Source organism: Rattus rattus, chromosome X (assembly GCF_011064425.1).
Source record: "Rattus rattus isolate New Zealand chromosome X, Rrattus_CSIRO_v1, whole genome shotgun sequence".
In the NCBI taxonomy this organism is placed as follows: Eukaryota; Metazoa; Chordata; class Mammalia; order Rodentia; family Muridae; genus Rattus; species Rattus rattus.
Window position 1 is genome coordinate 76884805 of NC_046172.1, and position 16575 is coordinate 76901379.

The following is a 16575-nucleotide window of genomic DNA, read 5'->3' on the forward strand; positions in this document are numbered from 1 at the left end:
AGAAGTTAGAACTTTGAATCTTTCAGTGTATTATAAATTTTTACTACAAATCTTTGCTCTCAAAATGAGCTTTAATATTTGAGGGAAGTAGCTGTTACACTACTCCAGAAAAAATATTTAAAACTAATTTTAAGCTTCTAAGGATATATTAATTGCCAAAGTACCTCACCTTGAGGACTTACCTTTGTTATCTCATTGGAGATAAAAGCTTCAGTTGTGTTAATACAAATTAACAAACTAAAGTCATGGAAATATTTAAAAAAGAAACCTGGTGAAACATACCTTATTCAAACATCAATCAAATTGGTTTATTTACAAAATACTGATATTTGGCCTATCCACTTCTACAAATTTTTTCAAGGCAAAGTTGATAATTTTTACTCTTTATGTGCTTTTTGTATTTACTGTAAATTTGTGCATACAACCATAAAAATGCACTAGTGTATTTATGGGTGGTTCATCTAATGAAAAGGCTACATGTATGATTGGATCCTTGTTTATTCTCTTGAGTTTCCCCTGCTTCAACACAGATTATTAAATTACGTGCTATAGCCACTGTTTTTAAAATGTTAAAAAATCAAGCTTTCAATTTCATTTGATAGCCAATGTTAGCCTTCTAGTTTACAATTGATTTCAATTACTTAATGCTTTATTAGAGGCAGAGTTTTCTACATAAAATCTGTAGTGATGATTCATTGTGAATGTATGACAACTCACTGTCCTTTCAGTGCTCTGGCTCAGACAACTAAACAAAACCATAGACCCAGCTCTTTGAAAATGGTAATGGAGTTGATAACACACCCTCACGAAAAGAGGAAGACTCCATTTGCTTACTTTCAATGCCCAGCCTCACCCTGCCAGCTCAGGGATTTCTAGTAAGACTGAAACTGGACAATATTTACAGGATTTGACATTTCTAATTAATGCTTATGTTTAGGTAAATAAAGTTTGTGAGGTGCTAGAAAGATGGCTTAGTGGTAAACAACACTAAATACTATTCCTTTAGAGGCCATTTAAGAACTCAAACTGGATTGCCTGGACCCCTTAACGAGGGAGGACAATGATACTAGGCAGTTTATATCTTAATAAATAAAAAGGGGGAGTTATCCCTGTATGCTATACAATTATTTAATAATACTCCTTTTATTTCCAATTTTAAAATTTGGATGCCAAGGAACTCTGAGTGTTTATGGCACCCTATAACTAGGCATACTTCTGCATTTGGCATGATCCTGTCCAGGTATTTTTATGGGGAAGAGGGAATGTTTGTGTTTTTTCTACAGGATGCTACAAGAGTATGCCAGCTGCCAGAGGTGGTTGCTGAGACTTGCTGATCCTGGGAGCATAAAGATTCAGCTCTCGTGGTTTGGGTCCCTGGAGTCATTCCTCTGCCCTGAGAGGAAGACGGAGGATTCCCCCTCATCTTTTGTCATCACAGAAATTCTGGTATTGCTGCAGTCATTGTGTCCCGTCCAATCGTGGCCTGCGCTCCGACCCTCTGGGCACTGCTGCTTGCTGGAGAAGCTGGACTCCAGCCATTACCCCTGCCCCCCTTATTCTCCTGGCAACTCTTGCTGCCTTAACTGGTGTTGTCATCTTGCAGTCTGTAGCTTCACAGGAATGCCATTTGCGTGAAGCTGCTGTGGACTGGGGAACTCTGCCCTGGTTGTGCAGATCTCAGACATGGTTCCATTGCCTGCTTGTTCAGAGAAGAATGACCGATCCTGAACTGTCCTGGGAAAGACCTTGGCATTTTGGCTGCTATTGGCATCATTACTGCTACAACCATTGTGTCTGCAGTGTCTGGAGTTACCTCCCCAATCTATTGTTAGGCAAGCACAGTGGGTGAACTTTCTGGAGTAGTTGCTAACAATTGGGAATTCTAAATTTTTATTATAGGAAGACGGCTTGCTTGACCCTTGGTGGTAACAGCTGAGAGAGCCAGATGAAGTGCCCACTACTTATCAGGAGTGGCTCTGTTTTAGTGCACTATGCTGTGGATTGTGTTCATGCTATGGTTGGTTTGCAAACTCAGATCTCAACAGAAAGCGTGAAAGGTTGTTTGTCACTCAAACCATTGAACAAGGGGCCTCCCTGGAATTTGGTTATCTATGCTCAGGAATTAGTCGGCATCTGAGTTCTCTGCTCTTGCACCCCCATGGATTTGTGGATCCATTGCACTGGATGAGAGAGACTCAATGATTCTTTGATCAGCCCTTCTACATCGCTGAGTTTCCTCATTACAAAAGCGATAGGGTGATCATGATTTCCCCACTAACTCATTTCTGGCTGGCCTCTTTTAGCCCAAGAAGTTTGCCCTAGGTCGTTTAGCAGTTACTGTCACACAGCACTTCGGTATTATCAGGAAACAGGCAACTTTCCTCATGCACAGACCAATCTAAGACCACGGGGCCGGTGGCGATAAGGTTACCCTCGGCGGATAAGGCTGTGTTGACATTAGAGGAACGACCTGAGACCAAAACCACAGCAGATGGGCGTAACTGCAGAGGCCTAGACCAGCCTCATTCTAATGCAAAACAAAAGGGGGAGATGTTGGAAAGCAGGCGATAGCGATTCCGCCCATTACAAGATGGCTGGCTTCCTTCAATACCAGCCGACTTCTTCAGGAAACTAACTGTGTGCGCATGTGCAAAAGGTATTTCCGCCAAGTCTTTTGCCCACCCGGAGGCGTGCCAATGAGATCGTGGGTAAGCGACCAATCAGGCATGGGCCTTGCTAGGGTTTTATAAGCAGTGCCTTTGCTGGCCCAGGTCTCTCTCTTCAAAGATGCAATAAGCGGCTTTGCTGCAGAAGGATCCTGGTATCCGTCGTCGTTCTTGCTGGCGAGGACATTGGGTGCTTGTGACAAACCGGGAAAAGAATAAAATCGAAAATGTAAATAAAAATACTCAGAGTTAAGAAAGATACAAAACAAGTTAAAAAAAAAGTGCATGTTGACAGGAGCCTGATATAGCTGTCTCTGGAGAGGCTCTACCAAAGTATGACAAATGCAGAGGTGAATGCTCACAAGCAACCATTGAACTGAGAACAGGGTCCGCACTGGAGGAGTCAGAGAAAGGATTGAAGGAGTTAAAGGAGTTTGCAACACCATAAGAACAATACCAACTAACTAGAACTCCCAGGGACTAAACCACCATCCACAGACTATGCATGGACAGATTCATGGCTCCATCTGCATATGTAGCAGAAGATAGCCTTGTTGGGCATCAATGGGAGGAGAAGCCCTTGGTCCTGCCAAGGCTGGAACCCCCACTGTAGGAGAATGTCATGGTGCATAGGCGGGAAGGAGTGGGTAGGTAGAGGTGAGTGGGTAGGTAGGGGTGGGTAGGGGAACAATCTCATAGAAGCAGGCATAAGGGAGATTGGATAGTGGGTTTATGGACGAGAAACTGGAAAGGGAAATAACATTTGAAATATAAATTTAAAAATATACAATAAATAAAAAATCTAATTGATGAATTATAATCATCTAGAGTTTTGATTTTGTCAGGTTACTGGGAATTGTGACAATGCGTACAGGGTGTGGATGTTGGGATTATGAATGGAGTTCTGCAGAGCAGTGAGATAAGCTGCTGATATGGCTAGTCACATGGGGGCGGGCGGAGATTGCCACAGTGCCCAGAGTAGCTGGTCTGTAGCATGGGATGAGGAATGGGAACTTAGTGAGTTGGGTGAAGGCGATCTAAGAGCACAGGCTAAAGAATCTTACAAGTCTTGTTAACTGAGATGAAAATACCTAGCAGATGCCCTGTGGCATGCCGGTGCCGACAATAGCCTGGGTTGGTATTTTGTTCCTTTCATTTTTATTATTTATCACTACATTTGCTATGTACTCCCTTGTTATATATTTACAGATTAAATTTAAATTTGTAAAATGATACAGTTCTTTCAGACAATTGTTCAAACTTAATTTATGATCCATAACATGGAAATTGTTTTTGTCATTTGAAAAGATACACTTAAAAACTGATATTATCAACAGTCTTCTTTTTACCTTTTAAATTATATGCTAATTTTATAACTACTATTCTCTGATATCATTATTATAATTTTATCAGAATATAGAACTTGAGTGTGGAAAAATAAATGAGTTTGTCAGAAAGAAGTAGGTAAGGAGGGACATGGCAGGAAGACCCAGGAACACAGACCAGCAAGCAGTTGAGTTTCTGGTTGCAGGGAGGATTATTTCTCCCCTACCACCTACATGTTGTCCCAGAGACCAGGGCTCTAGGCAGGCACAGGGGCACAGCAATGGGAGTTGAGGCACTCAGCCTCTCCTCTATCCCCACATGTCACTTATTCTCATAAATACCGTAAAAGTCAAATGGCATTGACAGTAAAATGGGTGGAAACTTTTGCACAGCTCTTTTCAGTTCTTGTAATGCTGAGCATCAAGTAATGTGAATGTTGGTGTTAGCACATTGTGACTTGCAGAGTCACAGTGTTTGCCAGTTTCCTATTGGAATCTTTGCCCTTCTTCATTTATGTGGGACTCATATATGTGTTTTTTATTCATACACACCATATTCCCTCCCAAAGGACTGTTCTTACCTGAGCTGTGTTTTAATGTGTTGTGCCTTCATTTTTAATTGGAAATATTCTCTTATTGGTGTTACTTTAAATGGCCAGGTGTCTTTATCAGAAGATGTTTCTGTTGTATGAAAACATAGGAAATTAAAATAAATGAATGATTTCAACTAACTCCACCAGTGGAAGCGTATATTTTTGTAGAAACTATTTAAGCTTTGTGTTTTACTTTTAATATTGTGAAATGGAAATGAAAGTAATGACAATTTTATAAGGTTTTAATATATTGACTAAAATTGCTTATAGAAAGTAGTATGTAGTCCCACATAGAGAAGCCAGCATCTCTAAAGGCAGAGAACACCATCACTAGTACGAGGAGACAGAGTTTGAGAATGGAGCTAGGTTTTGCCAATTTCATGTTTGACAAAATTTACCATGTATTCAGAAGACACACTCAAGAAATCAGACGTACAGTAAACCAAATATCCCAAGTTAAAAATGGAGCTGAATGGCCAAATTTGAAAAAGAAACTCAATTGGTGAAACACTTAAATGGAGGGAATGTTCCCATATGCCAAGTCATTAGGAATTGTGAAATCAAAATGATTCGATCTTCATCTTACATCTGTCAGAACGGCTAAGATAAAAAAAAAATCCACAACTGACAATTCAGGCTTATGAGTATGTGGAGCAAGTAGAGCAGTCCTTCATTGAGGGAGGAAGTGTGAATATGTATAGTGACTGAAGAATGTGGTAAGCAGTTTCTCAGAAAATTGAATCAATTTAACTCCGGTTAACTACATATCACTCTTATGCATATGTCAAATGATCCCCTTGAATCCACTACCAAGTATGCTTGCTGAACTATCCCATTGTGGTTTTATTTATAATAGCAAAATATTGGAAATGATCAAGATGTCCCTTAACTGAAGAATGAATAAACAAAATGAAATATGAGGTACATCTACACAATGGAGTACTACTCGGATGTTAAAAAATGAAATAATCGAATTTTCAGGCAAATTGATGGAACTAGAAAACAAGAAAATGGAAACAAAACAAAAATTCATCCTGAATGAGGTAACCCAGACTCAGAAAGAAAAACATATTATGTACTCATTTATAAATGGATTAGCTGTTAAGTAAAGTGTAAACACATTAAAATCTACAAATTCCAAGAGACTATGTAACAAGGAAGACTCTAGGAGAGATACAGGGCTCCTCCTGGGAAGGGGAAATAGAACAGATTTTTTGGTGTGGATTGGGGAAGGGTGGAGCTGGGAATAGGAAACATCACACTGGAAGGAGGAATGGAGGGAGAGAGCATTGGGAGACTTGACTGAGATTGGGGGTCATAATTGGGGCGATGTGGAAACTGCCTGTAATCTACAAGTGTGATCCTAGGGAGGAAACCTAGTGTTTTATGGAGGAATGCTGTGGAAACTTCCTGGATTCTACAAGGGAAGACTCCTTGTAGTGGAGGATATAGAGCCTGAATCAAATATGTTTGGTAATCAAGTAAGGTTTTCAGTGATGGGAATTGGACAACAACTTGCCACATACCCTTAGACCTATGGCACAGAAAAATCGGGGGTGGTTCACAAATGACTGGTCTCATTTGAGGCACATATTATAAAAAAGGAACCCATTTCTGACACTGCCTGCATGTCCAGGAACTGAATACTGTATAGACCTGATTGTCAGAGTAGAACTAATACTACTGAGCAAACAAACCAAGCCGACCAAACACACAACAAACAACAGAAAACCTAACCAAATAAACAGAAAAAAGCAACAACAAAAATCAATGAAAGGATTATTGATATATTGCTATACTCACAGATACCTGCCTATTCAAGTTATCACCAGAGAGATTTCCTCCAGCACCGAATGGGAGCAGATGCAAAAACCCAACCCCAAATATTAGTTGGAGAGAGAGCTCTGATTTGAAGTCTCAGTAGTTCTTCCTTAGAGTTCAAGGAACCTTGCAGAAAAGGGGGAGATGGAATTATGGGGACCAGAGGGTTTGAAGACACTGGGGGAACACTGTCAATGGAAGTAGAGTCAACTAAACAGGGCTTAAGAGACCCAGAGAGAAAGAGACAGCAGAGGCTGCATGGGTCTGGGCAAGGTACTTTGCATATATTATTGTTTTTTGCTTGGTGTTTTTGTGGTACTCTTTATAGTGGTGGTGGGGTATCTGTGACATTTTTTCCTGCTCTTTAGGTTCCTTTTCTCCCATAGGTAACAGAGAAGCTGCAGTGGGATGTATTTTTATGAGAGAGAATATAAAAGTCATATATTGGTCTCTAGAGTAGGATACAGCTCACCAGATTTGCTGCCTAATTTAACTGAGAATTAAATGTCAACTAGTCAAATAGATAAAATGATTCAATGTGGAGATATATGTGAATAATATGTCATAAATAGATTAAAGACTTTAAAGCTGTCATTTTCTGCTAATACGTGGAAATAGCTCTTGCTATCATTTCTTATGATTATATTGAGGTTTCATACATTTAGTATTTAATTGTAAGCCATTCAAGGGTTCTTTAATATGGAACCTTTATGAGTGAGTCTAGTCTGGGTATTGGAGAATTGTGATAGAAGAGATTAACAATCTCTACAGAACTCTTAACTTTTATCAAAATGATATACTTGGGAGGCGAAATGATTTGAATTCTAATTTGCTTTGTACATGATTTACCTGATACTTTCATAATTTGGCTATCATTATGGGTTGGATTAGATTACCTACCATATTATTCAGTTATTGAAGCTTAAGGAAAATTAAATTTTCGTTCTGTGTTTATCTAATAAAGAAACAGCATTATTGAATCCAAAACAGACTTTTCATTGGTTATTTTGTTTATTTAAATTTCAAATGTTATCCCCCTTCCTAGTTTTAAGTCAACGGAATAGAGAATTTTAAAAAAGGACCCAGAAATAAGACCACACAGATACCATAGTCAGAATGATTATCAGAAAAAGTAAATAAATCATGGAAGAGAATAAAGTCTTATGAACTGCTGATAGAAATACAAGTTAATGCACATATTCTGAAAATCAGTATGAAAAAGAAATGTCATATAATGCAGCTATACTTCTGGGCACACAAAGAAAAATATTTCTTATTACCACAGATATATCTGATATCCATATTTTTAGACACTATTTATAATAACTAAGTTATGCAATTAGTCTTTATTTCATCAGCAAATAAAAATACAAAGCAAATATTGATCTTGTAAAAATGAGTCTGATTTGACTGTTAATGAGATCAAAACCAACTACTTTTCAATAATATGATGAAAACAAGAGAATGGATTATTTACATTGATGAGTTAAAGGCAGCAGGCAGAGAGAGAGATAGATCGCAGGAGAGAGGAGGAGGAGGGGTGGGAGAGAGCGAGAGGCAGGAGGAGAATAGCTGCTGAGCAAGTGAAAGAATGTAGCAGCAGATGGGAGTCATTTAAAGAAGTCAGAGTAATAGGTATATAGATAATTATAAATCTTCAAAAATATCTTACATACATGTATGAAATGATAAATGAGACCCAGAACTTTATATAATCAATATACATTAAAAAATCCTGTCTATCGCAACGTTTTCTATAGTAATGTTGTATGGAAAAATACTATCATAAAATAAACTTTACATAAATTTCAACATAAAATGCCAAGTTATAAAATTTCTAGGTAAAAATACAGGAGAAAACCTACATACAGGTTTTTTTTTTCCAAAAGGCTTCCAAGCAATGATCTTCCAGTAATAACAGCCACGATTGCCAAAGCAATGATCTTAAATTTTATTCTTCAATAAAAGGACTCGGGAAGGCTAATTAGGAAATACTGGAGCTTAAAATATATAGTGAGCCTTAGCCTTTTAGTGGTGTCAGAAAAATAAGTATGTTATAATGAACACAATAGTAATAATTGATTACTAACTCCACAAACAAAACAAAACATATAAGTACATGGATATTTCAAAAGGATAAATTAACTAACTAAGGTATCTCCCAGTGGCCAAATTTGGAGTAATTAAAGTATATTTAAGGGGTTTTTTGCAGAGTGTATGCTAAAAACATGTGTCTTTGTATTTAAGCAGATATATCTGTAAGTGGTAACCAGAAAAGAAAATAGTATCTCTCACAATAATTCAGATTAGGTTATATAGATACTGCTCCTATAAAAAGACAAGTAAATTTCACATCTAATAGCACAGACTTGATTTCCTCTGAAGACAAGGAACTATTCTTATAATAGAGTAAAATAATAAAAATTACACCAGCCAATTGACCAAAATTTGTAAAGTATAAGTCATATTTATAGTTAATACCCTTGATATGTTATTTAAATATACCATGCCTTATGAAATTAACACCACAGCATAATGACTAGATAATAAACAGATTCACCACTGAAAAATCATTTTATAAAACACATATATTGTAAAAGAATCATGATTTTTAAAACCAAAGAAAATCTGTAAAGATGTTTTAGGCTAGAAGGATCTCAGAAAAAAAGAAAACAAAGTAAAGCTACTATCCAGGTTTATAATCCAGGAAATAAGGAACAAATGCATCAAGGGAAAAAAATAAGGAAAACTTTATATAGGCTTATGTTTGTACCGTGGTCTGCCTCTGCCAGGAGTAACTGGATTTCGCCTCTAGAACAGGAAGTCTGTAACCCATTTTTCCCACTGGAGGGTCAGATACCACTACATTACATACCAGAGTGGAAAATAACAAGATCTGGGACAAAGGCTGTTGTTCCCTGTTTCCTCTCTGGTGCCCAGGTACTTGTATACTGCCAGGAAAGGAAGTCAGAAACGGGATTCAGCATTCCACCTTTCTCCTCTGGGCATCTGCTTGACAGGCAGAAAAGGAGTAATGGAGCGTGGGATGAGTGGGATTCAGTCTGATTGGGAGCAAGTGCCAAGTACCAGAGGGACTGGAGGAATAAAAACCTTCTTCAGGAGTCTCAGGTACCACTCTTGAAAGGCACCTTCCCCACGCCCTTTGTTTTTAAAGCAGCTCTCTGAGATGATCCTTGCTTGTTCCTATTGCTTTATTTGGTGGTACATGTGACTGCATACACTTTATTCGGGGTGAACCAGGGATGTATCTGTTGGCATTCCTTCTTTAGTCTGCCCAACAGTTACCTAACACCAGCCAAGTATCCCTGCCTTGCTCTAAAAGGCCCTCCCATTTTGATCAGAAAAATTATGATTAATATAATAAAATATTACAAAACATTTTTGGTGTTATATCTTTAGCTGCTTTATTGGGTTATTTAACTCTACCTCCCTTCCAAATCTTATTCCACCCTAATCCCTTCCAACCTCTCCAACACTAAGTATGAGAAAGGACAGAGAAAATAATGGGACATAGACTTCTTTAGGCTACTTCCTGCTGACTCAGGAATTTGAACTCCTTGGGGAAAGTCCAATCTTCATTTTCAGGATATCTCCAACTTCTTCTAGTATCTGTGCTCACTTCACAAACTTCAACAACAACAACCAGGAACATCAGGAGAAGCAGCAGCCTTCTCAGGTCCTCTGACGGCTCTCTATTTTATACTTTCTACAGAATTCCCAGAATTAAACTATCTGCAGCTGGCAAAGATCACATCCCCAGCTCATGCACAGCCAAATCATAATCACCTGCTGTGAAGTGCCTCTTATACCACATCTGGGATTAAAAAAAAAAAACATATTCACATAACATAAATGGGTTTTTGAGGAAATGAAAATTATCCCTACAAAATATTCATGAAAAATCAGAGATATTGTATGGTTTTCTTAACTTTATGGCTTATAAGAAAGCATCTTAAAATATGAATAATAGATATCAACAGGCATTTGAACACCATTAAGAACTCCTTTCTCTAATGTTCTTATCCAACAGTATCTGAAAGATAAAAAGCCAGCATTGTTCCAAGTTAGGCATTTTTATTTCCAGTGGCAACAAAATTATAAATTAGAGACAGTTGTATAGAATTAAAAAAAGAGGGGAAAAAGGAGTGATAGGTGAGTATATTTAAATCAGTAGTGTTCAATAACCACATATGAAGTATATAATAGATGTGTCTGTGTGTGTGTGTGTTTGTGTGTGTTTCTGTTTCTGTGTGTCCACTCCTTATTAATAATAATGCTATCATGTCCTGTGATTTTCTTTTAGTCATTTAAAACACAGGCAATTCGTTTAAATACAAAATGTATGGTTCTTAGCAGTAATGTTTGTGAGGTATGGATTCCAATGTGTATGATTTTTCAGTGTAAATGGATTTCTGCAAATGAGAAAAAACTGCCATTATTAATGAAAATATCCTCCTATCTAACAGGACTCACTGCATGCCTATTTTTCCCATTAATCACAAGATGTTATAACCATTGGTAAGTATATGATTCCCTCTCAGCCTTTGTAGGATGCACAGGAATTCTCTAGCCATTTCCTTGTAAAATTATTTGTCTATTAAGAACCCTAATTTTATTACTACTACTCAATCACAATATAAAACAAAATCACTTATTCTGTCTTAATGCAAGCTATTTAGGACCAATTTTAATGCCTTCCCATTTTTTACAGGAATCTTCATTCCATTAATAGTATATTTTTAATGGACCTTTTGATGGTCCAATATTTGAACTATATATTTAGTTCAACATTTCAAATAAAGTTGAGAACTAGTTAATAATTTATACTTGCGGAAACACAAAATATCTACATAACTTCAGGATTTCACAATAATTCATACATTTTTACTGTCTTTAATTATTTCCAAATAACTATGTTCTACATAATTGAATGATGCCATAATAGTATATAATTCACACCTCTCACATTTCTTTGCTTCCTGAAACAAAGTAACTTCAGTTACTGCATGTAGAATAACAAAAAGCCTTGAACTAAAAACTGTCTTTTAATCCCTGTCCAGTGCCTTTTCATTATACCATGAGCATTTTGTGAGCAATAGAAAAATCTCATTGCAAAAAGCATGCCATCTGTTCATCTGAAATAACGTGTACAAGAAAAGAACATCATTCTGATGCTCATATTCCATGTACCAATTCTAAATTAATATTGTTTTCATGTTTAGATTGGAGTGAGTTTTCAATGGCTTAAAATATTGTAGTTAAGTGTTCTAGGATCATCTAAGTCTCTGAAAAGGACACTGAGTAGCTATTTTTTTCAACTCACTGTGTTTAACAATAGCCACTTTGTATGCCACAAACTAAAATATTGACAGGAGCTTGCATACTGATTTTTCCTTTTGTTCTGCTGTCCATGCTATTTTGGAATTGTTAAGCTGTCCTCAAAGATGGGGTTCTGATATTTCAAATATTAAATGGTAATTCACATTGAAGTAGACTTTGCATACAAAATCAGCATTTAAAATTATAAGTTAATTGAGAAAAATAAATATGAGTATAAATATGAGTATAAAAAATTATGAGTATATTTGTTTTCTAAAATTTAATTCACTTTAAAATATAATGAACACATGGAGATAGATAATTTTAACTTTAAAAAGGCCTTCACTTCTATTATATGATTAATTTAGAAAATATTTTCTTATTTTAAAGAACCGTTTGAATTTATTAGATGAACTAAATCTCATTCAAACAAAGATGACACATATAATTAAAAGAATTAAATTAAGAAATATGATGAAAGTTATAGCCTAGGTATATGTGCTTTAGGTATGGCTAATAAATGCTTTACTATATCAAGAGAGAAGAACACACACTCAAGATAAAGTTATAGGATTAAAAATTCAAAGATGAAAAATTGTGCTTGTAACATGTGAGAGTGAAATTAGGTGTAGAACAAAGGATTGAATCAATTTCTTTTGGAGATTTGGGTTATCATTAACAGTAATGGAAAGTTTTGTGATATTTTATATGGATAAAATCCCTATGTGAATCTGAATCCCTTAGTCTTCTATATCATTTCCTACCAATAGAAACCCAAAGTCTTGAGAATTGAATTCATATTACATCTATAGGTAACTGAATTCACAGCATCACTTTTCTTCTCTGGACATTATAAATAGAATGCAACTGACAGAGAATTATTAATATTTAATCAAATGTAAATACATTTTGTAGAATCCAGATTGACAGTTTATGAAAATTAATTCAATTTCACTTATTATGCTTTTTCCAGACCAAGTGTTCAAAATTAATGATTGCAGGAAATATAATTATTTGAAAACCAAGAAATATTTACATCAAAATGACTTCCTTTACCTCTTCTATGACATTAGTCAAATCTATGCTGGTGAGCAAGAAACAACCAAAGCTATTAGAAATTCTTTATTTGAGAGACCATACATTACCGTTATTGATTTTTTTTCAGTTACAAATTGCCAACATTTGAAAAGACAACTTTTTAGAAACACCAATTTGCATGTTCATTTGGAATAACAAAAAACCCAGGATAGCGAAAACTATCTTCAACAATAAAAGAACTTCTGGGGGAATCACGAGCCCTGACTTCAAGCAATATTACAGAGCAATAATGATAAAAAAACTGTATGATACTGGTACAGTGACAGGCAGGTAGATCAGTGGAATAGAAGGCAAAGGACACTGTCAATAGGAAAGAAAATGGCAATTCACAGATTGGGAAAAGATCTTTACCAATCCTACATCTGATAGAGGACTAATATCCAAAATATAAAAAGAACTCAAGAAGTTAGACTCCAAAAAGCCAAATAACCCTAATAAAAATGGGGTACAGAGCTAAACAAAGAATTCTCAGCTGAAAAATATCGAATGGCTGAGAAGTACATAAAGAAATGCTCAACATCATTGGTCACCAGGGAAATGCAAATCAAAACAACCCTGAGATTCCACGTCACACCAATCAGAATGGCTAAGATAAAAAACTCAGGTGACAACAGATGGTGGCAAGGATTTGGAGAAAGAGGAACACTCCTCCACTGTTGGTAGGATTGCAAACTAGTACAACCATTCTGCAATTAAGTCTGGAGATTCCTCAGAAAATTGGACATTTGACTACCTGAGGACCCAGCTATACCTCTCCTGGGCATATACCCAAATGATGCCCTAACATATAACAAAGACATATGCTCCACTATGTTCATAGCAGGCTTATTTATAATAGCCAGAAGCTGGAAAGAACCCAGATGCCATTCAACAGGGAAATGGATACAGAAAATGTTGTACATCTACACAATGGAGTACTACTCAGCTATTAAAACAATGACTTCAAGAAATTCATAGGCAAATGGATGGAACTGGAAAATATCATCATGAGTGATGTAACGCAATCACAGAAAAACACACTTGGTATGCACTCACTGATAAGTAGATATTAGCCCCAAAGCTCGAATTACCCAAGATGCATTCTACACACCACATGAGGCTCAAGAAGCAGGATGACCAACATGTGGATCCTTCAGTCCTTATTAAAAGGGGGAACAAATATATTCATGGGAGGGGATATGGAGGCCAAGTTTGGAGCAGAGACTGAAGGAATGGCCATTCAGAGTTACCCCACATGTTATATATATATATATATATATATATATATATATATATATATGAATGACTAGGTAAGATTGATGAACCTAAAAGACTAGGTAAGATTGATGAAACTAAGAAGCACATGCTGACAAGAACTGGATATAGATCTCTCCTGAGAAACACAACCAAAGCATGCCAAATACAGAGGTGAATGCTAACAGCTAACCACTGAACTGAGAATAGTATGGGACCCTCGTTGGAGGAATTAAAGGACTGAAAGAGCTGATAGGGCTTACAGTCCTGTAACAAAAACTATGCCAACCAACCAGAGCTCCCAGGGAATAAATCACTACCCAAAGACTATACATGGATTGACCCATGGCTCCAGCTGCTTATGTAGCAGAGGATGGACATTTTGGGCACCAATGGAAGGAGAAGCCCTTGGTCCGCCAAGGTTGGGTCCCCAGTGTAGGAGAATGTTGGGGAGTCAAGAAAGGGGGTGGATGGGGAGGGGAACACTCTTACAGAAGAAGCAGAGGGGGAGGGGATAGCAGGCTTATGTAGGGGAAACTGGGAAAGGGAATAACATTTGAAATGTAAATTAAAAAATTATCCAATAAAGAAATAAGAAAAGACAACTATTTTAGAAAGTAAAACCAGTTCTTGATGTCAGATGAAAATTAGCTTATATATTTTTCACAAATGGATAAGCACACAGTATAATAAAATCACATATATTGCCCTAGTTTTGTGTGTTTATTGTTCTGCTATTAATATTTCTTCTTCTTTTGTTTTTCACTTTAATTGGATTTTGAGTGTATTCTACTGATCAATAAGTGAAGAGAAAATATTACAATATATCAGTTTGATCATCTTAATCTTATTTTTCTTTCTGGGTTGTGAAAGTTACTCCTTTTTATTAGAGAAAGGGAGAAATCAATACTCAGGTTAAAAAGAAAGTTCAGTATTTGGCTTTGTAAATGAAGTTACTTTCTAACACCTGGAATAGAAATTTTAATAGAAACCATTTGAATGCCTGGTCACAATTATTGGAAAACATACAAAGCAATATTGGCTTGCAAACTGCTAAAAAACTGAATACCAAATGTTTTTTATTTCAGTATAAAATTATTCTAGGAGGGAAGTAAAGAGGTATAATAGTTTACATTAACATTTTAGCTCCTTTTTATACATTCTGTGAAGAAAGTTTTATTACCTTTAACAAATTCTTGTCAATTTTGATTTCTGGGCTGACTAGAGAATGTTAAACAAAAATGAATTTTTTAGCTTAAATGTTGTGAGATAGGCATGTTTTTAAGAAACTTGGCAAGATGAGTGCATTATTGTTTAATATTTTTGTTTCTATTCCCTGAATATTTCAATGTATTCACATAGCAATTCCATAGATGAAAATTTGAATAATTTATGGTTTACTCATGAAACAATGATAAATTTGAATTTATCTGCACTTTTTTCCCTCAGATAATAGAAATAAGCTCTATAAAAGATGTCAAATGCATCTTTTTTTAGTTGCTTCATTTTTTTAAATGGAAATTAACTCCTGAGTACATTTTCGATAATTGTACATTGCTTCCATTGAACTAAATAATACCTTATCTTCAATCACATTAACTTACTGAGAACATTTCTTGAGTATTTTATCTTGTATTATGTTCACATTAAGAATCTTATTTGATTAATACATAATTTTCATGTGCTCATTAAATATATGCTAATAGGTTTTTACATCACCACTAAAGAAAATATGGTTGGTAACCATATTGAAAAGGGACTGCCTATGAAATACAGAATGGATTAGAACTCATTTTCATCTTTATTTCACTTCAGAAATAGAATTAAAATAGAGCCTTTACTGCTAGATAGAATGTGGTGAATCATAAATAATAGGAAATTAATTTCATCTGTTTTCAAATGGTAGAACCTAGGTCTAAATTTGCAGATGGGGGTGCATTATGGCTTGTTTTGACACACTGAATTAATGATTATTCAAATTATATGCATTCTAAATTTAGAATTCAGAGAATTTTCTGATTTCCTCTCTTTTCTTCTAGAGTGGTCATCATTTGATCAAAATCAGACTGATCTTTTCTATTAGAGGTTGATATTTCATGTGGTTGCAGATTAATGGGATTTATAGCCACTCAGCTATACCAGCTGAGATCATGCACTCAATATTAAGCTCCATAACTTATAAAAAATAGATTAACTTTACTTCCTCTGCATAGCCTAACATGATGACATAGAATCCTGAGTAAACCAGTTAGTGTTTAAGCCACTATGTGATTGTTGTGGTAAATCTCCAACCGAAATAAACCCACGCAAGGAAAACACAACTCAGTTATATATTTATAAACTGCACCCTTGTATTGGGCAGATATTCCTCTACACCACTTTCTTCCCCTGCTTTGAAATCCCAGTTAATTGCAGTTTCTTCAGGCCATGTATTTTTGCTCCATCTTCTAACAACTCTCCCTCTGTCTTCTTCCCATGCTCTTCTTCTCTTGCCCTGAA

General features: G+C 36.0%; 1 pseudogene; it reads left to right on the forward strand.

The window, feature by feature from the left end:
- The first annotated feature begins 2645 nt into the window (after positions 1 to 2645).
- LOC116888005 overlaps positions 2646 to 16575 on the forward strand; it is a 35402-nt pseudogene continuing 21472 nt past the window's right edge.